Genomic DNA, 27,795 nt, shown 5'->3' with positions numbered 1-27,795 from the left:
TGCATATTGTTTGATGCGATGTTTGAAGTTTCACTCCACACGCCGAGAGACGGTTTCTTTTTTCAGGGAATTGAACGAGAACCGATTTGAGTTCCTGAAAAAGACATCGTACCAACGCAAACTAAACTCTTTTTTTTATTTTACAAGGTAAGGCCCACTGAGCAATATCACTTTTTCAGCTACTTGCCTAGCTATATAGCTATATAGCTAGGCAACCAGCTAGGCAACCATCGGGTCATTAGGAGATATTTCTTGACAACCAGCTCCGTATGTAGCCAACCGATTACCACTGTTGGCTACCTGCTGTGCGAAATAAGTTCTACATACATGTTCTTATCAACCAAACCATGTGCAGGGAAGTTGGTAAGCAGTTCCCCCCCCCCCCCCCCCCCCATGTACTCGTGTCATTCCAATTCAATCAACAGGGAGACATGTCCCTCGGGCAGACGAAGCGTAAATGACATTGTTCTAGGCAGAAATTGAATCTCTACGATTCAGCTTCAAAACGACACTCACTCACAGACACAGCCAACGCATTAAACACACATTACGCGCCACGGTGCATTGTTTATGGAAGAAAAAGTAAATCAATATTAAATTATTCGTCCTGAAGGTGAGTCACGGGTGTACTGCTGCCGGGAATTACACTAATAGTGTGCGCTTTCAAGGCACTGATTAATGTATGTTTGTGTTTGTAGAATGCCCTGAATGCCACGCACAAATAATCTACATGTACAGGTCTGACACTCAATCAATAATGTGCTCTCTTAGGTGGTGTGAAGAAAGTTAACGATTTTTTTTCATTTTTTGTTGTTGTTCATATTTGGCTTATCGTAAACCGTGTCATTATTAACAATTCAAATCGCAGTAGGCAAACACAGCGTTGGCTTTCACCGTTGTGCTTTAAAGCTCTCGGATTTTTGTTTATGGATGTAACGAGTGTTGTTTGACACCTTGAGGTTTATTTAGAGTTTGCATGTCTCTCTCTCTCTCAATTGTCGCGTGCATTTTTCTCCGGGTCCTCCGGTTTTCCCCCCCTCCACGTTTAGAAACACGCGTTTAGAGTGCGTGGCTGCTCTGAATTGCAGCATAATCCACTGCTCGTTGGGGTATCATTTGTGATAGCCAGCTTGCTTATGAGAAAATAACCAAATCGGTCAGTGGGCCTTACCTGGTAAGATAAAGAAATAAATATAGTTTCGCGTGTTTATGCATAATACAAGATTTTTGGGTTAGATCACGTATATATTCCCGCGAATATATATTTTCGCGATAAAACCTATAGAACTTGTATAATGGATGCTATTGGTCACGAAAGCCAAATTTAGCGAGTTTTGTTTGGCACAAAGTCTGGCTTTTTGCTCCATATGCTGGGAGTTTCTTCAATAACTCAAAATCAATTCTCACTTCTCAATCCCTCACCTCCTAAAAATGGCTCTCGGCGTGTGCATTGAAACATTAAACCTCGCACTAAATAATACGAACCAAAAACACACAGGAGTGCTCCACAAATGTATAGTTTGATGATCTGACCATGTAGTCCTGTGGCAGAGTGCTCAAATCATTATTTTAAAGATTATGAATCGAAAACTCAGGTCAGGGCTACAACTAGTCTCATTATTCCACCTTGCTTGATGTGTATACCTTCATTAGGAAATCAACAGTTGTAGCAATGCAACTAAAAGTGTAAATAAGAGACCCATCACAACAGAAAACAATCATGCGGCCTTGAAAACAATTAAATTAAACATCACGTAAAAAGGTTTGCAAGTATTCCATGCACAAAACCTCTCAGCCTTACCCAGACCATCAGCTCAAGAAAACTGAATGTGTGGCAATTTTTGACGACCCGATCTAGTAGTTTCACCGCTGCCCATTTGGATAGCCACATGTTGTTCTCTAAACATTCGAGTAGTTGGTCTAAGCTGTAATGCACACCGTTGGGGGCCCCCATTCCATCGGAAACTGGCTTTTGCAATTTTAATGTGGAATTTCAGTCAACAAGATAGATGAACGCCACCGTGCTGGTAGTTAGTTGGGCAATGCAGAGCTCATAACGTTGACTTCATGCTGGGTCGGCATTTCGTAGAGAGATCACGTGTGCATGAACCATTTCATGTGCAGAGCTACCCAGTGACCATGAGGTGGCAGCCCATCAAGCGAGTTGCAATATCTGTGCGAATGGATTTGTTTGCTTGTACCCTAGAACGCCAGGGTTCTTCCCTTGTACTCAGGTTCCCTTCAAAATAGAAAAAAAATTCCCAAGCAGTACCTTCCTAAAATAGGATCTTGAGTCTAATTGAGAATGTTTTAGTTAAATTAAAAAGGAACATTATTAGCTATGTTATTGTAACACTAAACATCATATTGCATTTTTTAAAATAATGAAATCATTGCTGGTCATTGTGTTGTGTCTAAGTGTGCAGGGTTGTAATGTTGAGCTGGGGGGGGGGTGGGGAATGCTGGATTGTCCTTTATGCGTTCACGATGACAGTTTAGCCAATGACGATCAATGAAAATAATTATCACCACTCGGATTATTGTCCTTATTGATGCAAATATTATACATATTTCTAAGAGGCAATCCCGATGATTCACGGTGTATTAACACATCTGTGCAAGAGCTACCAGAAATTCCACTCGGCAACATGGTAAAAAACCCGCTCCAATTATATATTTAATCATATATCACGGCAGATTTATTTTTTCTTCTGCTGCCGTCAATTAAGCAATGCTAACTTAATTACGATAAAGGGAATGCAATATATCTCTGGCTCCGTTACCGCCGGAATGATTTGCCAAAATAAGTAACACTCTTTCATATCCATTACCGCCTGAACGATTTGCCAGTCCAAAAGAAGTAACACTAGATTTGAAGTTTTCGTGACTGCAAGGATCCATACTCTTTGGTTTTTTCGGTAAAGTCACGTAGGTAAAAAAACTAAATAACAAAATTAAATAAATTGAAATTAAAACTAAATATAAACTAAATTAAATGTGTATTTAGTTGTTTTCATTTAAAAAAAATGTTTTACCTACGTGACTTTACCGAAAGAACAAACGAGTATAGAAGTAAAACTCTTTCATATCCGTTTCGACGGCTGGTGACAAACCAAAGCGCTTCCCTTAAAACTCCGGGGAAAAAGAAGGGCTTTGCTTTGTTTTGGCATATCTGTCAACTTTCCTCTCGAGCTCGAGAAAACGGACGAGTGTTTAATTGAAAAAGCCACTTCACTGCAGCTCAAACAACCCTCAGTCATTAACTGTGCCATTAATCACGGCACTATGGCAGCACCAGGCAAGGCCCAGTCATCGTTGTTTTCACCCAGACACAACAAGGTCGAGCGAACGTGATTGTTGCTGGCTCTCGTGGGTTGTGACACCGAATTTAATTTCGCCAAATTAGGTTTTTTCGGTAAAGTCACGTAGGTAAAAAAATAAAATTAATACAAGTAAAATAAAAATAAAATAAAATAATTTTTTTGTTACTTTTATTAATATAAAATGATTTTTAAAAAATTACTTTTATTAATTTACATTTTTTACCTACGCGACTTTACCGAAAAAAACCTAAGAATATGAATCCTTGCAGTCACGAAAGCTTCAAATCTAGAATAGAACGTTTAGCTTGTTGCTGGAAATAAAAAAAAAAACACGCGGAAAATCGAGAGGGTTTTATTCTTGGAGGTTAAATATACTACGCTCGGCCCAAAATGCGTTCAGCAATACCATTACCATTAACTCTGCTGCCTTGTAACCAAACGAGGGAAAGCTGGCATGTTGCTATCGTGAGCACACTGGATTTGCGATCCAGAAGTTACCGGCTGGGTTTTATCCACTGGGTCAGGAATTGAAACATTGGCGCAAATTTCTCTGAAGCCCCCTCCAGCACTGTCCACATGGGTCCCATCACTGCCAGGTCGATAATTCATCGGCAGCTCCTGTTTGGTGAGTTCAAGTATCGTGATATTTTACCAGCATGGAAGGGGGACGCCGACCTCCCCCCCCCTCCCCCCCAGAGGGAATCTATAGAGAGTGGAGGCCCTTCCATCAGCAGTAGCATACGGAGGCAATTGCAGGTCTGCATCTTTATACCTCACATTGGCAAAACAAAAAGGGTGCAGCCCTGTTTGCATCTCTTTCAGCCTTTCGGTCCATTAAAAAAAGACAAAATGCTACTTCACAAACTCTACAGGCGTCCACACGTAAGTTCTGTGCACGTGATTGGTACTCTTCCGACAACAGGCACCTTTTATAAAATACAGAGCTCAGCAGCATTAGTGCTCCGATCAGCCCGTTGGCTTTGCCGCCGACTTAGCGCGCCCTACCTGCCGAGACACAGCCTTTGGTAAATATTTGCCGTGAATTCCTTTGTGCTGCCTCTCTCGCGGAGGTCAAGGGTTAGGGATAAAAATGGGGAAAAAGTTGTCATGTATTTAACCCGGCTCGGCAGAGAGGGTGAAAAGGATATCGCCCGCAGTATTTGTTGTAACGCTGTCGCTGCCATGGGAGGCACTTTTTTTTTAAAGCCCATTGTATTGCAAAAAGGCGTAGTTGAACACTCATTTAGAAAGAGGTGGCCGAGCGTCAATATAAAGGTGCAGTCAAGAAATTGCTTTGCTTAAGCCACTGCTTGTAGAAGGCCTCGTTCGACGGCATATGTTCAACTCAACACTGCTTATCGTAGATACGAGAAGCAGCTCTAGAATATACTCTTAGTTTTTTCGGTAAAGTCACGTAGGTAAAAAATTAAATTAAATTAAAACGGGGATTTTTTTGGGCCTACTCTTCCACGCTGGTCAGACTTCTTGGAAGGAGGTGGGAGTACCCACACTTTACCCCACCACAATGGACCCAATTGTAGTGTACCGATACACCGCATGGGAGATATCGAACCAGAGACCTATGGATTGCAAGCCCAGTGTGTTTATTGCACTGACAGCAGAATTCCATGATATACATTTTATTTAAAAAAAAACTATAACTAATGACAAAATCGTAGTAAAAAAACCGTTGAAGTACAATGATGGGTGTCTCAGGCTGAAAGTCAAGGCAAGTGTTAAACTGCTCAAACAATCATTATAGTTATGCTTATCTATTTTGGCAACCATGTGTCAGTGGCAGAAATTCCACATCCTCACGATAAGGACCAATAAATGCAAAGAGAATAGCCAAGCTTGACTTTTCCCCCAATTGCATACTCATTGTATGTACCTTGCAGGGGAGATGGAGCTAAGCCGTCCCCTGAATGGGATTTTAACTCAGTGCACCAACGTTGGGCCATGTGCTTATTTTCACAATGCACCAAAAGCATTGTCATAACTTGCATTGAAAGATTACAGAACAGCCAGGTCAAAAGTCCATCTTAAGCATGTAAAGTGTTGGTAATTGATGCTTTAATGTTGCGAGATACTCCTGGCAAGTGGTGCCCTAAATCTAAAATGAACTCCTAAGCTGTCATTAGCTTTTGATTGCCGCACTAAAGCAATGCATGATAAATAACTGGCCAGCAGGACCCTTAATAAAACCTTCTAGATGTACTCCCATTACGTTGAGTCCAATGCTCATCATAGCCTAGTTAAAATGGTATGCCCCCCGAGAGACGAATAAAACCCATGGTAGGTACGGGGGAGTGGTAGCAATTTTATTTTCATGGCTGATGTGGATGCACATCTCCCTGTGCATCTGGTCAGAGAGAACAGAGCAACGCTTGGTTAAGTGGCTTGTAATTGCAATGCCAAGGCCTATTGGGTAGCGAGCGAAACTTGAATCTGTGTTGATATGAATAGATTCTGAAGGCCAAATTTCCCACTGATACTATCCTGGACTTCTTCTGGAATAAACAATAAGCTTAGGGAACCCATACCAGTCAAGAAATTATAATTAACATTTGAAGGACGTATTTCATCCGTAGATCCCAATGCGCCGTACGTTGGCGTGTAACGCGACAAACGTGTCCCCCTTCACCGATCCGACCGAACCAGCGTGGTGAAGTATGGTCAACACCCCCATGACCCATTCACCTCGGTGACCAGCGGCTCTGGATCCATTTAAGCACGTGGTGACGGTCGGGTTAGGCGTAAGAACACGGCATACTAATTTGCCACCGAGTACGAAGAGGCTGCCTCCCCCCCTTTGGATTTCACAACGTACAACGCACAGGCCCCGTCTAGAAAATCGTCGAACTGGGTAGCAGGATTGGTAGAAGTAAACTGCCCAACAGTGGCACTGGAAACTTCACAATATACTCTACCAGCATATGCGTCTTGTTTATCCGAACGGGCGATGCTGTTACTGGGTTTTAAATAAACAGGTAGGATAAATAATTACGCCCATTAACCTTTGGAAACGTATTTTTAAAAGTTCTATTTTTTCGTTTTCCAAAATGGAATTGTCTCTCAAACTCCAAATAATGATGCCGTGTGAAGTAATGCATTAATCGTATTATAAGAGTGCAATGATTAACACCGTCTGCGATTGGATCACATTCATCACACGTAGGCAAGTTTGATTTTAAAGCAATTTCAAAATGCATTTATTTGATCAAATGTAAAAGGACATTTGGTGGAGATTCTGCTCGGTCATTTCGACAAAGGGCCCAGATGAAAGCAAATACGGGCAATGGGACAGCACGGAAGATATTGACAGGTTTCGCCCTGACCCAAGCTCACCCGCGAGACGCAGCCGTGGTGGACAGCTCCGACGGGTCAGCTTGTTGAAGACCGAAACGCCACAGCCAAGCCACGGAAACCACACATTCTGCAGCAACAAAACTCTACGATTCATAACCATTTTTTTTCAATCACCAGACTTTTGCTGCCATAAACCACCCCCCCCCCCCCATTGCTTTCACCCATCCTCCACAACCAGCATTACAATAGGACGCCTCATCTAAAGCTTCCCAGATACCCGGTTGTAGGATCGCTCATCTCCATAGACCCCCCACCGAACTTCCCACCGCCTCAAGTCCCATTGTCCCCTCTAGGCCACCCTACCCCCCACTGCCCCCGCCCCCCGCCAGCTTGACATCCCATCCACCCCCTCCCCCACGTACACATCGACCGCCCACAACCACCACCACCACAAGCAAGCCACGCACCATTACCCAGCCCCAATGTAGATGTCAGCATTCAAAACCCCGTGACACAATCCCACCAACAAGACATCAAGGGCTTAAAAAAAAAAAGTGGGCCCACAAGCGGCCCATTCAACCTGCACAACTGCTGCCAAGGACGTTCACCAGACAGCATACACAGATCGCCGGTAACTAAGGAGGTCCCCCAGCCCACCATACATCCCACCCACCCCACCCACCCCACCCCACCAATGTGCTTTGTTCCTGACACAGTTGGGATGTGGATGGAAAGGCAGGAATGAGATCAAGAACATTGCAGGAAAATACTCGGAAGGTGATATCAAACGTTGTGCTTCTGTTGTAAAAAAAGGGTTTTCGCCGGGTCTTAAAACGTAACACAAACGGGAGTCTCTCTCTTTTTTTAAGCCTGGGTGTTGCGTGCACTGTTGTGGAAACACGGAGGAGGTTGACACTTTGACGCTTGCATGTTTTAGTGGAATGAGGCTCCGTGCGCATTGGTTGCTTTGAAGGCGCTCCCACACATTCGCAAGCAGCGGTTTAAGCGTCCCCCACGAATACAACCTGCTGTTCGACAATTATGCATTTCACAAACGAGAATTCAGCCGTTGCCATAAAGACGTTGCTTTTTATTTTCAGGTACAAACTTTGGAAGTGATTGATTGGTATGGGGACCGGTTATCAAAGACTGAGAAACTTTATTACCCATTCTGCTGATATCGTTCGAGCAAACACGAGGAGGAATTTATGACCGAGATAAAATATTTACATAATTGCACCGAGCATTACAAATCATGTTAACATGGAGGTATCTGGGTTGGTCCAAGGGTCTCACAATTACGTCAAAGCACTGAGCCAACACGACTAGAAACTAACAATAATTAAACCAGATCTCAAGTAGAGAAAATTGATGGTCTCAGCACAGTCACCAAACCGACCACGTTAAACTTGGTGCATCATTTAAGTTCAGCACATTCCAACTCGAGGAAGGATTCCAATGTTGGTTCGACTCCCGTGCAATAAACACTGCCCCTAAAGTGTGGGATTAAAATCACCTCTGCGCCACCACGTGTGACCATGCCAGTTACTTGGTCGAGTGGAGACAGAGACGCGCACGAGCATCATCGGAAGCTTGCCCATTATTTCCAATTGCCGCACCGGAAAAATCGGATCAGATGACCTCTGCATTGACAACAAAAAATGCCATCACAATATAAAAACGAATGTGCATAGGGTATATATTTTACACACAAAAAGGTGTGAATTGCACGTGCCAAAGCTCTTGCTTGACCTTATCTAGACCACCAGCTCCAAAGGAACTACGTGTGTGGCCATTTTGCCATTTAGACAATCAACTAAAAAGGTTGAGGAAATGTGACCATGCCACCAGGCTGCAGTGAAACAAAATAAAGTGTCGACCAGTTTTGTCCTCCTTTGAACTCATCAGTACAATACAGTCATCAATATTTGCAACTGCTGCTGCGAATGGAGTGTCCCCCCCCCCCCCCCCCGTGTCTTTCGCTTTGCTGCCATGCCCACCACCGATTTGACAGGGTCAGTTCATAAACTTCGGGAAGCGTCTGATGTTACTCTGCGTTGCGTTCTGCTCCCGGGAGTCCCCGCATCGCATAGACAACGCACCCAGGAGTCGGTGATGTACCATGGCGGATCTTTGTTCACCTGCACAACAGAAGCCCGCTCGGGGCAACACGTTAATCTGAGCGAGCAGATGACATGCTCACGACTAACCACTCGCGGAAGAGCAAAAGGGCCAGCACACCTTCTACACGGACCAACCACACGGGGCCACAATCTTACGTGCAATGAATCACGTGCAACACTGCCAAATGCATCTGGTCTGCCAAGTGAGGAGTCCTGGCGAGGACAAAACCAGTCTATGGTTGTGTCCATTTCACAACTGCCCTTTGCCCAACTCTTTGAGTTGATGGTCGAAACCAGCGCATTTCATTGCAAGGCCCGCGGGCCGCTGGCGCCCCTGGTGACCTCTAGTGCGGCCCCTGACGTGCGGCCCCTAACAATACACAACACGTGAAACAACACACCCCATTATCATCATCGTACTATCAAATCCAATGGTTTCAAATGTGTGGCAGACCTCACACTGATGATGTTTTATCGGCGAAAGTGCCCCCCCTCCTCTGCAAATGAGCGAAGACCACCGATCCAAGCGACAACATGTCTACAGCATCAAGATCTCTGGATGGAGCTGGTGGTCTGGATATGGCCGAGAGCTTTATGTACGCGCAGGGCTGCACAGCTCTGTACGTTGTTCAATCTGCAGTCGCCATCATTTGGCTTCTTTGATGCGGGTTTAACTAAATGAAGCTGTACAAGTCGGTTTTTAGAAAAAAATAAAGGAGGCGACATGTTAATGCTAAAATATTCTCGTATCACTGAAGCCCAGGGGAGGTGGTTGGCCAAGTATCACGGTGAATTGTGACATTTGGTGAAGGGGTTGAAACAGGTGTGTTGTGGTCTTATTGTAAGTGCTAAATATCACATAATACATTTGAAATAGAATAGCCAATTGTGGCCACAATTAGCCGGCCCTTCCTGAAATCCACACTCCCCATTGCCAATTGCATTAGCATCCCCTGGACGGGTGTGATTTTGGCGACACGACAAGACGTTGCGTGCCAAGGAAGGCATTAAAAGCGGTCGTGCACAATGCTTCCGTTGCTGCGAGAATGGGACGCCTGACACCCACCATACAATACTTTCTATCGCCCGAAAACAGGTCCGCTCTGCTAATGCCGAGCGATAATTTTGTTATTTTTAAGCGATGCAAATTGGCAACGAGGTTGCGGGGGGGGGGGCGAAAATATAAAAGAGGGGGCAGTATAATGAGTTCCATTTTCACTGCAATGTTGTGTTTATACATTACGACACACTTCATATATTTGCTGGTTTATATTCTGATGCTTAAAAAAGTGGATTATATAGAGCACGTATACACACAAGTACACATGCTACCAACTAACGGCCCGCTGGTATACACACGTGTGCAGCTCATAAACATGCAACACAGTACGTAGCACGGTAGACTATCGTTAATTGCTATGGTTCTTGGATTAAGGTGCCTTAAACCGTCCTCAATCTTTTGACAAAGAGTTCAGATTTCCAATCAGTGTTTACAGTATCATCCCTTTGGGGTCATTAAATTGAGTAACATTTTTGTGGAACCTCAACAGTGGTTTTGCCATGAAAGACTGCTCCCTCGCCATTGAGAATGCAGAAATTTCCATCACTCAAGACGCAGGGCCTGCCAATGAACACGAACAGATATTTAAAATAGACAATACTATGGTCATGAAAGATGTCAACCAAATAATCAAAACGTGATGAGTCGCAGTCCACTTTGTCCATGCACTGCTAGATTAAGAGATACCATGCAGTGTCAATCATGCGGGCTATTCAACGATACTTCACCATGCTGGTCAGTGCCTTAACTAACCACTTGGCAATCGCGCCAGCCCAACAACTAATAACATCAACAAAATCAATCTAGAAAGTTTTTATTTAAAGTTTAAACCCTTCAATGTCACTTTGCTTTCGCTGCCGACTTACCAAGAGTCCATTGGCCTTGGACAAACGAACAGACCCTGCTCACGGAGAGAAAATAGAAAAAAAAAGTCTAAAATCTCAATCCGGTTGCATGTGATGAATAGGTTCACCCTGGCGTGGAGCAGTGCTGCAGGCCGAGCCGATATCCTCGCACATTCAAGCTTGCATTGTGATCTTTTTAAGACCACCCGTGACCATCACAAAACGATAACAAATTAATAAAAAAAATGTTTCCCAAAGTGCATGTTGTGCGATACATTGTTCGGAACTACAAATGGATAATTTAAAATCCTTATCGCTTTTACCATTTTGTTTTACGACGCCTTCGTTTTATTTTTTTCATAGTTTGTCTCGTATAAAATGGCGCGTCCATTTGAATAACCCGGCAAAACTTGTTTTGCATGGTGGTGCTGTGGTTAGTGTGCTTAACTCGCAATCAGAACGTTACAAATTTTTTTATCCCCATTTCGGGGGGTCATTTAAGGCCATCATAATATTTACATGGTTCAATTAAATATCTACTGAACAGTACTTATCCTAATTAAATCAACTGACCCCACCAATAAGTGTAATTCCCATTCCTTGCCCTGCGCCACTAGCAGTGATGAGCTCTGCCCAATGTTCATTTGGTGAACAGGGAGTCGCACGACTGTTCTGCAAAATAACTTTAATGTCTTCTAAAGACCTGGGTGGTTTTGTAGTGAGTTAAACTCAGGGAATATTGCGAGTGTGTCGGGCCTGTGGTAGTTTACTCTTACACCTCATTAGGTGGGTATACATTTCTGTGTAGTTCGCCTTGGAGGGTACACAAACCCCTGCAGTGCTGCAAGGAAACGTCGTGCTGGATCCAATATGCGTCCCAGTGTTCGGAGGCTCCCAGGGTTATTCATGGCCCCCACCACAAAACTTGATCTTAATCCAATAAAAGGGCTACCCCCACCTATGAAGTCCGTCCAACATTGAACTTGGGACATTTCAGTTAGCTATTAATAAGAATGCTTCGTGTAGACGTTAAGAGCTGCACATTTCTACATACACAAAGTAAAATATTACATTTAAAAAATGGCCAACTAAGATTGCTTCCCAGCCGTGGCTAACATTAGTGGGAAGTGGTATCATGAAAAGAATGTCGGGTTTCTGAGGTCAAACTTGGCCTGCAATGAGTAGTACCTCGTGCAATGGTCAAAACATCAGAACTGGGAGACACCGGCAATGGAATGGGTGCGAAGCAGGCCACACCACCCCTTCGCGTGCCACCCTGACATTAATAGGTGCTCGCTAATAGCACTTGCTCTCGTGTTCTGTACCGCTATCAGGAGGGGTAGGAGATGCGAGTACTGCACATGTCAAAATACATAGCAGTATGTGTTTGTTCATGTGGGCACGTTGCTGTGTGTATGGCTATATGACTTGTATAACCAAAAAGGAAGCACAAGACTAAAACTCGCATGTTTGATACTTTCTATAAAATTCACAAAATGCACCATGATAAAGTCACTGACATTTGGTGGCGAATGGCAGGTGGCGTGACTGTGTTTGTGGGCGCCTATGCACAAGAAACGTACAATGCCAATCTTGGGCCTAAAAAATGGTTCCGTACACCTTGACAAGGTCGATAAAGCAACGGTGTGAAATTCTATAATCCCGTGCTGTAGCAGATAAAGACTGCCATCTGTACAGCGTTTCCTCTGCATGAACACACTGGAGTTCTGCAATCATTTCCATGTGCTTCGAAATATATTAAATAGTTCTTGCAACGATCTTGTGTGAAGCTACGTGGGTAAGTGTCCGAACCATTGCCTTTGTACCTAAGGGTGCTACATGGATATATTCTGCCTCTTTAGACTATTATATATATTAATTCTAGATTTTAAGCTTTCGTGACTGCAAGGATTCATACTCTTAGTTATTTCGGTAAAGTCACGTAGGTAAAAAAATTGAAATGAAAATTAATACAAATAAAACAATCAAAAATAAAAATAAATCACGACGTTTCGGAGGCAATACAAGTCTTCCGTCATCAGGTGGGACAGTCACAGCCAGATTTGCTGCATCAAGTGATGACGTAGACTTGTGTTGCCTCCGAAACGTCGTGATTTTTTATTTTTTATTGTTTCATTTTTATTAATTTTTATTTCATTTTTTACCTACGTGACTTTACCGAAAGAACTACGAGTATTGTATATATATATATATATATTTTGATCTGCGAGTTTTAGAAGCCTTTCACAATCGTAGGGGTAGAATAAGCCTCCGGACACAACTGGAAGCGTATCGATGCCAGCGTTTAATCAAGGGATGGCTCCCTAAATGGGCAACCATATAATACACAGCAATGACCCGTCGATTGCTGCCTCTTCAGATATGGCATGCGAGACCCCCATGAAGAGGCCGGACCTTACTATCAGCTGCACCAAAAAGAAAACTACTAACTGCCCCTGGAATGTGTCATTGATCACTCTAAATGCCTTCTCTCCATAAGTAAATGGTGCGGTTCGGAGGAGTGACACGTCCTCATGACACTCCATGTATTTCAAACCACAATCATGGTTTTCTTATCTCTGTGCTTATGAATCATGGACTAACGTTACAAGAACACCTGTGCGACTTCAAGCATTCAAGCTCGCCTGGCTATGATCATTGTGATCTCTGCAAGTCCCATAAAAAAACTGCCTGGATGCCAATCTGAAACTGGACGGGCAACGTGAATGTGTGGGTGGATGTTCATCATGAACATTTGAAAGGAATTTACCAGATTATTATTTGTATCATTGCACTGTACATATATTTCAGCAGTACAATAGATATTGGATATTAAGACGTTGGAGAGTAAGTGGAGGCATTTCTGGTCATTAAAGTCTAGGGTCTGATGTATTAAGCACGTTTAAAGTCTAAGTGTATCAGTGCTCAAATACACATTAGGGAGGTACAATAATCTCCATTCATGGCCCCAAGACAATTTTGGAAATGTCACATTCTCATGGCAGGTTACATGCCCTACATATAGATAATGAAACCTGCACCATGTGACCCCAGAACATTTAATGGGTAGATTAACCCCATCAGGGATTTGAACTTACATTATTTTGATTGCGAGCCAGACAATCATATCAATGTGCCACCTGGTCAGATATCTACTATGCAAAATGGGTTTTATTCGAATTTATTTTGAAAAATTATTTTAAATACTTTATGATCGTATCATAAAGTTTGTGCAGTGGTTGAAGTTATTATCTTTAATTGCATGGTTCTGTCCTTTAACATCACTAATTACACATTCCGGAACACAGTCCAAATACATTTTGAAAATCCAGTTTAAAGAGGCAGTTCATAGAGTAAAATGTTACGTCTAAATGGAAATAATTTAACCGAAAAGAACACCGCTAATCTCAAAATACTGGCTCTTCCAGGCATCAAAGAAGCAAGCCAATGTTTCCAAGAATGCTACAAGCGAGGACTTTGTACCAGAACCGTTTTTTCCCCATTGATGTTACATCTGCCATACGAGTGGGATATGACAGCGAGACATCTGTATGTTTAACAAGTTACGGCTTTGGCATCAAGCCACGCTGTGCCTTTATTACACAATTACCACACGTTATTGCCTTTCTTTTGCGATAACCGAATGGTTTCAAGCCCTTGTTGTTGGCTTCATGGTTGCAAACATTTTACAATTTGCATCACAGTCTCATCAAAACGGAAGCAATCTGCCACACAGCACATACTTGTGTATTTTATTAGGATGCCCAACACTTAAATATTCACCATAGTGCAATGCTCTTTTCCAGTTATTACTTGGCAAGTACATCGGATGTCGGCAATCAAAGTGTTGATTGGCTTTAATTGTAGGTAACCCAACACAAGAAGGACTGCCGATTACAAAATATGTAAATGAACATGGAACACACACACACAGTTGAAATCAGCATGCTTAACAACAATCTCCAGTTCACAGCCACGAGCGAGTGGTGAAATTTAGAACTTTGTGTGTCAGGAGTGTAACTATGCATATTGCAAAAAAAACAATGACTCCCCAAAAAGCAACATCTATTTTACTGCCCCAAGAGGATGATGGGCCGTCAACCCATATCCTTGATACGAAATTGCAAATATGCCGATTGTAGGCAAGCGATCTCGTGAACAGGACCACACCTGCCCGACCAGTGTATCGAGATGTTGGGTTCAGTTTGTAACTCTTACAAAGCCAGCATCATGGTGTGTGTACCACGGCACCCAGTAACTTGGATTAGACTTTGCCCGCTTTCGAACAGTTGTAGCGTCACGTCATACCGCTATGAACTTCACTGACCAACGAGGATTCGGGGAGACCTGGAATCGCTTGGTCAATGGGTAAAACAATACCCTCGTTACGTTACAAAGGGGACCTTTAATTAAAAAATGCAATATATGTATTGGTACATTTTAAAAATATCTTTGAAAACCCCGACTACCATGCAGCAAACACACGCAAATAATTTAAGCCAACAGCGGCATTGAAGGCTTCATATTTATTATGCTGGCCTAAAGACCCCGCACTGCAATTCCTCGTACACTTCTACGTGTACTTAAAGTTGCCACGGAATAATATCGGAATGCATGAAATGTATACATTATTTAAACACAAAAATATACAATTTACGAGACATGGCTTGGAAATGCTTGCCACGTTTTAAAAAGAAATTGTAATCAAATAAAGAACCCATTTCATTAACATCAGAAACGTGTCTCGCGAGATGTAGGTCAAGCAAAACGTAACAATGCACCGCGGTATACTTTTAGCTTCGGCATAAGCTTTTAATAACGTACCATGTTTTATAAAGCACACAGGCCTACTGTAAAACTACCGGGGCACAACATGCCCCATTTTTCTTTGTAAAGCTTCCATTGAGGCAACGTTTACAATGCTTTCAAGCTGGTTTTTTTTTGTAAAAGCGCCTTTAGAGCACACATTCTAACTCTATTAACGAGAGTCAATGGTTTTTGTTTAACCAGCGGGTGTGGGGCCTTCTGCTTGTTGGGAGGCCTGCCTGAATTAAAAGGTTTGCCTTTTTCACGAGTCTCAGCAGGCCACGACTTCGTTCGGTTGCACCTTTTGTCTGGTTTTGTTCGACATTCGAAACGTTTATAGCAAAAAAAAAAGAAAGTCAATACAAATGAGCATTCTATTTTATTGTTCGGAACGCGTTTCCACAAAATCGGTTCGCAAATTGTAACTATGACTTTGCTTTACAGGTTAAAATCGGACACGATCGCTCCCAACGAGTGCCAATATTTATCTCCCTTGATGGAAATTAAATGCGTGTGGCATGTACAAGCAGCATACTTGGCTGTGTTGCGACACTGGACTTCCCCACCTCTTGGCACGTCAATACAAATGGGTGAAATATTTGTGGATATCCCGCGGTGAGTCGATCGGCAGGTCTCACGTGGAGAGTTAACGTGAGGATAATAATCCCACCTCTTCCAAGATTGTCCAGACCAGCGACACGGCGTTGCCCAAATATACCCTCTCGTAGTGGCTCTCCAGAGCTCCCTCTGGTGGTGACCCTTCTGCCAGCAGTGGTGTGAGCAGGCAATTGCAGGGTTGCACCTTTACTATTCGATATGTACGGCATGTTATTTAAAACATCTGAAAATACTTTGCTTTAAAATTACATTTGAAAAAAATCACGATATTTTAACAAATACTAAACAGTATTTAAAATCGGAATGGCCACCGGGAGGTTCTAGAACCTTGTCGTCATTATCACCACGAGTTATGCATCGTCCACTGGTGGACAGGGGCCTCCCCAAGCTCTAATGTACTCGTCATGCAACAACACATCCGGCTCGTGCACACAAACCGATTTAAACAAATCGTTCCATCTCCACGAATTCTGGAGAAAAAAAATCCCCCGTTAATTACCCGCTCCCAATTATAGCGGCTTTTCAGCTTTTTTGAATGCCACTTTTCGGATGAAGACCTGCCATTGCACCCATGGGAGTTGTTTGACTATAGTTCACCACGCTCAGGTTGTTGAGTTGGCCAATTGGAGGGAACCAAAACTGGCTCCGTACATCGCTCGCCACGAATTGTATTAACTGACAAAAATACATCTCGGATGGGCACTCGGCCCCTATTTTAATTGTTTGTAAACCCAACAATTACTTTGCAGCAAACTAAATTACACTGTGAACGTTTGTTTTTAAGTTACTTCATCATAAAGTTGTATTCGTTTAAGACACATTGCCTCTTGCGTAACTTAATAAAAAAAGCTGGCCTCCATCTCTGTTGACAGCCCTGAGCCAGTTTTGAACATTCTACTTTCCACATTGCAGTAGCGAGTCTCTCTGTATAATTGTTTATGTTCACAAGCCACAGGTGGTACTAGTTTTACAGACCCCCATAGAGAGATGATAGGCCGAGTCGATGGCCACTTTAGGATTTGAACTTAAAACCTTTCGATTGTAAACAGAACCCCTCTGACCACAATGCCACCCCAGCAATGCTTAATTGCTTGAAAGCAGTTTGTTGTATAATGGAGCACAGCAACAATGCGGGAGACTTTTGCTCTGAAAAGGACTGCAAGAAGAGGGAGTTCACTTTAGCTGTCAGAACATTTCACCCCACTAGAAAAAGGAATACAAATGTGCATTAACAAAGGATAAACATTTTCAACAACTAAATTATTCGGGGATCCTTTGTGGTCAATGTTTAGACGGTTGGTCACCGGCTTGTGAAATCGCGTGGTGGGAATTGAGAGTGGGGAGGATAGGACAGACAGGGATGTTGAGAGGGTTAATTTCCCAACACTCAACCATGACATTTAGATTTGAACTGCATCTACAAAGCATGCAAGGACATAAAAGGCATCCTCATATCTCCGCCTTCCTATTATTAGAACTGTGCATAGCAGAGCACATACTCTTAGGTTTTTTCGGTAAAGTCACGTAGGTAAAACATAATAATAAAAATAAAATAATAAATGAAAATAACTAAATAAAATCACGACGTTTCGGAGGCAACACAAGTCTTCTTGTGTTGTTATGCGTTGCCTCCGAAACGTCGTGATTTAATTTAGTTCTTTCATTTATTACTATTTTATTATTATTATCATGTTTTACCAACGTGACTTTACCGAAAAAACCTAAGAGTATGAATCCTTGCAGTCACGAAAGCTTCAAATCTAGTACATGTATACATCGACACTGTGCCCATAACAGACAGCATCTATCATTATGTATTACATTTCCATACCAGTTTCAGCTCGGTCTATGCAACACACACACAAACACACACTATACACTTGTTGAGTACTAACATTCTATTTGGTGATTAGAGACGAGTTCCGTCTCTAATCACCAAACAAAATCTATCCACTGTTGGACGAGGCTCTCCCCAGTTATTCGCGATGCCTCGTGGTTTTCCCAGCTCCACGGTGGTGCTGGTCGAACGTGATAGCCTCCCGTTTGACAGCGACACCATCATAGCCATCATCCCCTTGAGTGCCGCGGTGACAAGATGTCGGCTCCCACGCCGTGTTAGGCAGGAGGTCGTGCGTTCGATTGGGACCCCGACGACGCATGCATATTTTGGAGTTTGCACGTTTTCTAGAGCTCCCGTTTATTAAAGATTAAGCCTCTAGCAGTAGTATATGCATTGTACTTCGCATTGTGTCTATACTGGTATCAATTCGCATACATGGCCTTTGTGTACTCGAATGGCTTGTTCACTAAAATACTTCTGGGGGGGAAAGAGGACCAAAACTTCGTTCTTTCTGTAAAGTTGCGTAGAATGGAAATAATAATATAACAAAATAAAACAATAAAATAATATATTATTTTATTATTTCCATTCTACGTGACTTTACCGAGAGAACCAAGAAGATGAATCCCTGCAGTCACGAAAGCTTTAAATCGAAATTTAGGTCTAACGTTTTGGAGAACAGCCCTTCTTCAGGGCAGGAGTCCAGAGAGCTCACAGACTTGAAATTAGAGATCACACTTCGACACTGCAGAGACGCGAGGACACCCAACAACCTCGTAATAAACATTTGCATTCGCGGAGTTATTGTTTGAAGGTGGGTGGCAGATTTCAAGAGTATATATATAGCCTTGTGTCTCGGGAGACAAATATATCTTCACCACTTCCCCCGCAAACGGCACGACACTTCCCCTCACCCAGCCTCTTATCCGCCAGCTCCCCCCATCCAGTAACAAAAGGAGACAAGACCAAGAACTACAATAAAACCGAGGAAGCAAGGCACCCTCTACAGCCCAAGGAAGCCGAGCAGCAGGTGAAAGCGGCAAGCTGTGCAATTTCCACATAAGTGATAGGCATTTGTCCCCCGAGGTATGCCCAATGGCACTTCCATTCACCAGCAGGGAAATGCATGCACGGAATTCCGTGCATTATGGATGAGGCTCTGGGAGGACTTTTACCCATCATCCACCGTCTCCATTCAAGCACGCACCTCCCTTTCACACCCGCTCAACTGCAACCAAATTGTTTGTTAATTGCACAATTTTCTTGGGAGAGACATTTCAGCGGGGCCCGGAATTTCTATGTGCAGGCTGCACAGCTTGCTATATTTATATATTTATTGCTACGGATTTCTAAACGCTGCACCCAGGGAACAGTTGTGTTTCCAAGTAGGGAAGGGTGCCTATGAAGGGAAAGCTCATGCAAGGCAAATATTTGCTTGCGGTGCCGAGAACCGTGCGCTGTTGTTTCATTTGGAAGTTGAAGACCGCGTGGTAGTAATAATATTAGCACTGTATGTGTATATATATGAAGGGATAACCTTTCAATTGTCTGTGTCGTTAAAAGGCAAGTCAGGTCAACGGAGAAAAAAAAAACGTCGCTCAGGACCTTAAAGAATGTTTGCTTACAGTGAAGTAGCAATTATCTTTTTGTGTGTGAAATACAAAAACCTGATCATTTAAAAAAAATTGATACACGTCACGAAATGAAATTCAATTTCGCTGCGAGCCATTACATGGTCAGTTTAAAAGAACTCGTCTCTCTAGCTCGCCGACGTGGTTTTTTTTTGGGGTCGATAGCAGACAGACATTTTACTCCAAGCGCATTTTTTTCATTTGATATCCTGCGGCAGCGCCCAGTACCATGCAGCGAGCGTCGGACAGGACTTGGAGAAACAAGCGGCAGAGCCCAGAAAGACCTCTAATAATTGCCGATGAACAGAACCTCCAACTAGAAGCACCGTGGATAGAGCAACTTGACTCCCAGCAGCAAGTTTGTGGGGTTCAGCCCAGCACCTCATCAAGGGTTCATAATACTGTAACACCTTTTTTTTTGTTCCTGGGTAGTAAGTGTTATTTACGAACTGCTTATGCCTTAAAAGTACGAAAAATGGCTGTTATTCCCCACAAACTTTGCTTTTGTGACCAGGACAGTGATATTTTGAAATTTACCGATTTTCAATGAGAAAACGGGCAAATGTGTATTTTCGTTCACATAAAGTCAGAAAAAACAACATACGAATCAAAATTAGCATGTATTTATACTAAAATAATACAAAAATTACTACAAAAGATTTAAAAGCGAGTAGTTTTTCGAAATTTACGATTATACTGTAAATCACTTTCACGAATCAGCCCCCAAATGTAGTCTCCCATCATGTTCTCGTTATACTGTCCTTGGTAGCGGCGTTCAAAGTCTAGTATATCCTGGTGGAAGCGCTCGCCTTGCTCCTCCGAGTACGCTCCCATGTTCTCCTTGAATTTATCAAGATGAGCATCAAGGATGTGCACTTTGAGGGACATCCTACAGCCCATTGTTCCTGGCTCTCCTCCTTCTACCTGGCTCCCCTAACTAGCAGACGTCTCACTCTCTCTACTTACCCTCCTCCCTCGCCCTTCTCCCCGCAGTACTCCTCTACAATTGTAATAATAATGCACCGAACTATACAGCGAAACAGTATAAAGCTCGAGAAAAATATGCTTTAACGCCCAGTATTTTTCTTGCTCAAAATGCACAGACGGGTGGTGCATCTTTTCATTGGTCACCCGCAGCTGGCAATGGAAATTCCACATTGTCATAGTCGTGGTCGGTTCCTCCATAGCACAACCACCATCAGCATCTCGCAACGCCGTTGCCAATTGTATAGGACCAAGGATGTTGGGTCGAGTTAAACCCCAACCAGGGATTTGAAATCGCAACCTTCCACAGAACCATTTGGCCATATGCATTTTAAGTAAACTAACTTAAAAGCGATGTATTTTCAGCGAGACTCACTGCTCGTGGAGGTGATGACGAACTGGGCTGTTTTGTGCTCTCTCTGCCTCAACGGCATCTACTTTAGAGGCCATGTAACCATCCCAAACAATACAGTGGCCACATTTAAGACATCTGTGCAGCCATCAAATGCTTCACATTTATAGACCCATAAACACACAAAAAGGCACTTTAACACCAGAAAAGGCAATCTGCCGTGGGCTGAACAGAAGCAACCCACTTTTACAAGCGGTGCGTGTTTGCGCGCTCGTGTACACAGAGGGAAAGTAAATGGCACTTCATAGAGATAACTGTACAGGTGCTTGGATGTTAGGATTCCTCATATAATACGATGCAACCTAACAACACTTCATAGATCTGTGTCTCCATGCAAGAGGTGAAAGTGAATTTCACACAACCCATGGGAGTGCCTCATTTGAGTAGGATTGATTCAGTGCACGCAAACTCTGGACCGCATGGCAAAGACAACATTGGGCGCAGGTCGGGAATTTTTTTTTTCTATGTTTAAAAACAAACAAGGCAGAGAAAACGCTCGCAAGAAAAAGATCGTCCTTTGTGGATAATGCAAAAACCATCAACAGTATATGAACTGCATTGTGATCAGCTTGAGGTCGTCATCAAATAAATTTAAACTAATTTTGCATAGAGGTTGTGTTGGGTTAGATGGCATCAATATAAAAGTGTCGTTAAACCCGCCACCACCCGACACAGCCAATCAGTAGGTTTGTCACGTAAACAAAAAAACATGCCAATTCGTTACCAGTTCAGCACAACGAGCATTTACATTAAGTTCGACGTTTCGCCGGTAATAACAACTGGCCTCATCAGGTGACAGCCAGAGTAAATAAAGGTGACAGACTTGCAGGGAGCAGTCAGACAACAGGGGCACAACTACCGACCGGTTGTCTCCACATTAAAGGATCATCGCACTCGACGAATTTTTTTTTTATATAGATTGAAAACGAATTTCTTTAGAACGGCTTTTTTGTGGTTTAGTTCGTCGTCCTTACCCCTGCACCTCCGCAATGAGCACTAGTGGCTACGAACGGTGCGAAAGAAGTTCACACATACTGTAGAGTACATACATGCTTGCCTGTCAATTAGTCGCACAAATTCTGCTGATATTATTTGGTCTGGAAAGCCAATAGGTCAAATGACTATAGAATTCTACTATATTTGCAAATAATATAACTGTTTATAACAATACTCTTAGGTTTTTTCGGTAAAGTCACGTAGGAAAAAATAATAATAGAAATAGAAATGAAATAGTGATTTATTATTTTATTTCTATTATTTTTATTATCTATTTTTATTTTTACCTACGTGACTTTACCGAATAAACCCAAGTGTATGAATCCTTGCAGTCACGAAAGCTTCAAATCTAGAATATTTATAACATATTGCCTCAACAATGTAACATGAATGCGCGTAGAATGCCGTTGTGTAAAACATTCACAATTACCTCCAGAACGTGGAGATTCAACTCGGCTCGCATCATACCTCCTGGGTGGATGAAATAAGCTTCATTTGGTGGGACGTGGTTACCAATGGTTGCGTATTCGGCCACTTCGTCTTCAGAACGCACCAAAGTGTCCTTGCCCAAGATGCAATCACGCGTCTATCGCTTGGCTGGCAGGAAACACGAATAAATAATGAGTAGGAATCTGACAACAACAACAACATTACATTTTAAATAAACGCACTGCCTTTGAGCGGAAGGGGTAAGGGGGGGGAAATCGAGAAAACCTGTTACTTAAGCTCTCCAGAAATTAAGCGCCTGCAATATTATCCAACCACACAGCTGGTGAGGCGAGTGCAACAGGTGCCGCTTCATAGACAAGCCACAGAGACATCAGCAGGGGCAACGTCTCCTGCCCTGCAATTTGCCTTGCGCTCTGGCTGATGGCCCGCAATTAAGGCGAGAGAGAGAGAGAGAGACCCTACGCCACTACACCCGCTCCTCCCAAAAGCCCCGTGTGAAACAATAGCGAGAGGAAGCGCTGCTTATGTTTATCTAGTCCAGGGGTCGGCAACCTACGGCTCCGGAGCCGCATGCGGCTCTTTACGGGCTGCTTCTTGACGATATGTACGTATGTACAGTATGTACTCAGATGCATTGCGGCTCTTGAAATACTGAATTTTGTACCGAATTGGAAAGAAATGGCTCTTCTTGTTATTTTGGTTGCCGACCCCTGATCTAGTCGTTCGCTTACTTTCTCCCGCGCACTTACACGTTACACATCTGAAACAGAGCCATTGACATTCCCTCGCGAAATCGCACTGCTGCCGTCCGTTCGTCCGCTGGTTAAAGACATACAAATAAGGGGGCAAAGACGCAGGCACTGATACTTCCTACTCACGCATCGACAGGGCGGAACGATTTCCCAGTGGACGAGGGCTTTAGAGCAGTGGTTCTTCACCTTCACTGCAGCCTTGCACCCCTTTGGTTCTCAACAGTTAAACAAATGATAATTGGTTTTTTACCCTTCTATCTGGCAACAAAACTGACACCTTTTTTTACAAGGAGTCATGTTTACATAGACCACAATACCTGCAGTCATAATGCCAACAAAAAACATAACTCTGATAATGTGCACTGTCCTTGAAGTTGATTGGTCCACACCCGAGACAGCCTTCCTTAGAGCCTAGTCTCACATGGGTTAGGTGTCAGTTTTGTTGCCAGATAGAAGGGTAAAAAAGCAATTATCATATTTTTACTGGCAAATGAGGTTCCAATGGAGTTAAACAAATGTCAATAAATACGTAGGGTTTGATGGAAAAAAGGTAGTTGTACTTGCGTGCTCGTGATTAGTATTCTCGATAATTTATACCTTCTAAAAGAATCTGGCCATGTGTCGCACCCCCAGAAAGGGCATCTCGCACACCCAGAGAGGTGGGTGTACCCTAGGTGAAGAACCACTGCTCTCGAGCCTAGAAAGCTGACGGAGGATATTTTGGCCCACTCGGTTCCAACACGGACAAGACCGTCTGGAAAATGTGTACCCACATTTTACCCCGCCACTTGCAAACGGCCAATAGACTCACTGTGGCGGATTTATAAATGATTAAAACACGGGTACACCAACGCCTGCAATGATGCCGTGGTTGTTGTGGAAACGAGTTCTTGCTTTTCTTTCAGCATACCTCCCCACCCATTAAGCAAACGTGGTACTACTGTTCCCGCAAAACGTGCGCTTTAAAAAAAAGGCACTAACAATCATGGTCAAACATGGGAGGAGAATTTCACTATGCTACTGAACAATGTGTGGGCTGGGCTCGGGACGTTGTATATTGATTTACGATTGCAGCTGGGTAATAGAATTGAAGCTTAAAACTACTTTCGGTTCGGTTTGTATGCATGCTTGCTGAACAAAAGGTAAAGTAAACGTAGATAATTGTGCATATCAAAAAAATTGAAGTATTTAGCTAAACTTTTTTTTATAAAACTAATCTTGCGTAAAAATGTTGCGACACAGTATTTAAAATAAGCCGAAAGTAAAAATGTCTCCATACTCAAATGTGTATTCCTTTTTTTGAGCATCTAAATCATGGGTAGAAATTACTTATTCTTGTACTACAGATCCATCATCATTCAAGTACAGCCACCACTATCGACTCTTGACAAATAGGTACAAAACTGCAACAGCTCCCTCAATTCAGGAGCTTGGGTTTCTCAAGAAGCTCCCGGCACGGCGAGTTAAACGTTGGACATTATGCCGAGCAACACGCAGTACAGCTCGTACACAATGGGAATCTAATGTGGTATTACACATTTTTGTCAACAGCAGGTCGGCTCAGTCCAACTTAAACTGGGACTAAGGTTGGCTACCGTCGGATTGAATGGCCGATTAATTCATAGCAATGGATTTTAATACTTTCAGAATGGACACGGTTTTGGCATGCACAATTTAAAGGGGGAAAAAAAGTTATCGTTATCCGGCTACTGGTCTTTCCATACGTACATCGAATCAGTCACATTATCAGCTCATTAGGGACTTCCTGCACAATAATGGCTCATGCAAGAAATGCCTTTCCTGTAATAAGGGAAGTGTGTATATTGCAGAAGGTGCAAAATGATAATGAAACTCACCCTTTATTCACTGCATAGGTTCGTGTATAAGTAAATGTCAATAAAAATATATGTACTTTGGCAACATCAGATTTTACTAATTGGAAGATAAAAAAACGAAATTAGTCAAACAACCTAAGCAACTCTTTGAGACAAAATTTGAAGTTTTCTCCTAACATTCCCCGATGTATTACAGTATTTAATATTAAGTATTCATAATAAATTTCAACATTTTGCCAAAACCACTGTTGAATCAAGGCTTCCCCATGCAATGTTGCTCATGGAAGGTGCTTGCCCATACTTCATGCTGCTGCTCAGTATCGTATGGTTCAAGCAGAGGGGTTGCCCAGGCTGGTTCCGATACTCGGACCTCAGACTTTCCTTCATATGTATGTTGATGTTCTTTTGCACCGTACGAAGCCAACTGTGCTAATCGGGAGGTGCGGGGGAATAAAAACACCAAACACAAAAGCAGTTCTCAAGGGAGTTTTCAATATTGATTTAAAAGTGCATAGCTTGAGAGGCTTCCTAAAATTAAAAGATAGAGCGTTCCAGATGGCCGCAAAAGCACATCTGAAAGCACGCGATGCAGTGCCCGTCTTTGTCCGATGGCAAGTCAAAGATAATATAATCGAACTTAGTGGCTGGGTTCGTAGTGCAGTCTACTAACCAACGCACATTCACCCCCACCCCCATGAATATTATGAGTTTACTTCTTTAAAATTGCTTTCAAAATGCATTCAGTAAAATAAATGTTAGCTTGCCCATGACCATTTTTTTTACTTAAAAAATATATCCAGTATATTTCAATATCATTAATTTCTAAAATACCGCCGAAAGGGTCAAAGCACATACCAATACCATACGCTGCTATAGAAGTCCATATTTCTACTCTACAATGCAACTGTTGTCTTCGTGGAAGTTTTAGCGGTTCAAATGGTAGGTATTTGTCTCCAATAAGGGCTCAAACTAAGGGTGTGCTACTTGTGATGAAAGGCCTGCCCCTTGACCACATTCCCACCTGCATTCAATATTTCCCGGTATTAAAATCACGCACAATACATCTACACCGTTTTGGCCAGGTTGTGATGGTGCGGACGGATTTACCCTTGCAGCAATCGGATTAATCGTCTAAATGCCGGGACACAATTCGATTCAGAATTTAGATTGTTTGTGTACACTGCAGTAGCTGCTTTATACAACATACAAATACAACGATACGTTGGTTGTCACAGACATAGAGGTAGGTAATCGAGGCATCGTAACTCTTATTTTATTTCGTACATTTCAGCGACTTCGTGAGTCTGGGATATTACAAAGACAAACGACTAACACCAGCAGCTCGTTAAGGTGCACGTTTCCTAGACGTTTACATTCCACCACTGGACGGCCGATTCTCGGTGCACAAATCTTCCCATAAATGTGTTCATCCTTTCATCCATCACTTCGTTTCCCCACTCCAGCGCTAAGAGGCGCGTTGGTTTTAATTGTGGCGGATGTTTGTGTAACGGTTCCCCCTTTCATACCGTTGTGTGTTCACGTTGTTTCCTCGCAGTGGCTGTTGGTAATTACAGTGCATTTGTTTTAGTTTACCATCAAACTAGTGGGGGTGGGGGATAAACAAAACAGTTGAAGCGTGCCAACATATGGTTGTCAAATGTGTGGGTTTTTTTGGGACCTAGTGGTGCTCTTGGTAAAGTGCTGGATCCACAATTTGAAGGTCAAAAGTTTTAATAAATGGGCAGGGGTGGATTAAAATTAACGATAATTTTGTGGCAAGTCAAAACGCATTGGGAGTGCTGGTGCTCGTATCGATTAGCATTCTACCTGCAACGTTTTCCTGGATAAGAGTTAATTGGCGAATCCATTCTATTACAGTATATTACAGTGTATGCATTTTTTAAAATACTCCCAGGATCAGTAGCGTATTGTGGAAAACTGCAGAAAATATAATCTGCAAAGTTCGTCAATTCCACCTTATCATCGCAGACTAATGTACTTCACCAGTGCTACTTGGTTAAAATCAATGGTCCTTTACCTGGTTAAATAAACACGTTGTGTATATTACAAAACACACACACACCAGTACCCGTACAAATATATTCTGTAATGTCCTTAAAACAAAAACTAAAAATTTGAGGACCAGCAAAACATATATGTTTGCAATTGATAAATGGTGTCCTTTTCAAACAGATAATATACGTAATTAGATACGAACTTATCACACCATCCCTTGAAGAAAGCTAGTGAAACGCACAAACGCTGCAAAATATATATTTGCTGTACTGCATTCAAAGCACTGGCTTTCTTACCAACATAACTAAATATAAAATAGAACATTTCAAAAGGTAAATTTCCAAGCGAATTCAATTGTGTCCGTAATAAACGACGACAAAATATTGAAAATAATGTGATTTTACACGTGGCACATACACACATGCATATTGTGCACGTGCAAAATAAATTGTACGTTATAGGTAACCAAATTATAAAGTTCAAAGCATGTGTGTAAGGTTATAAAACATACCTGCAGGGAGGCTTTTTCCCCCAATCCACTTCATGCATTATTAGTAAAGACATCTTCTTGGTGACGAACAATTCATCTAAAGAGTTTAACATCACGGCGAAGTCAAGGATCGCGTTCAGTGCCCTTTAAACTCCACCTTGGTACATATTGACAACTGCATACTAGTGAACTTGCATAACGCTGTACATTATTTGTTTCATTCGCTACAATAACGGTACTTGTTTCCAATGTACGCAACTGTATTCGTGTATGTACGTCCAACTGCTTTCGCAACGTCCGTAGCC

General features: G+C 42.6%; 1 long non-coding RNA gene across 1 annotated transcript; it reads right to left on the bottom strand.

The window, feature by feature from the left end:
* Positions 1-8: 8 nt before the first annotated feature.
* LOC133352472 (uncharacterized) lies at positions 9-27,652 on the bottom strand. Its single transcript, XR_009756268.1, has 3 exons — positions 27,512-27,652; positions 22,416-22,544; positions 9-94 (listed from the first exon to the last, which is right to left on the bottom strand). It is a non-coding gene; the product is annotated as an uncharacterized LOC133352472 (long non-coding RNA).
* Positions 27,653-27,795: the final 143 nt, after the last annotated feature.

Source organism: Lethenteron reissneri, chromosome 40 (assembly GCF_015708825.2).
Source record: "Lethenteron reissneri isolate LAM-NWPU_2019-01 chromosome 40, ASM1570882v1, whole genome shotgun sequence".
In the NCBI taxonomy this organism is placed as follows: domain Eukaryota; kingdom Metazoa; phylum Chordata; class Hyperoartia; order Petromyzontiformes; family Petromyzontidae; genus Lethenteron; species Lethenteron reissneri.
This window is presented reverse-complemented; position numbering and strand designations above follow the sequence as displayed.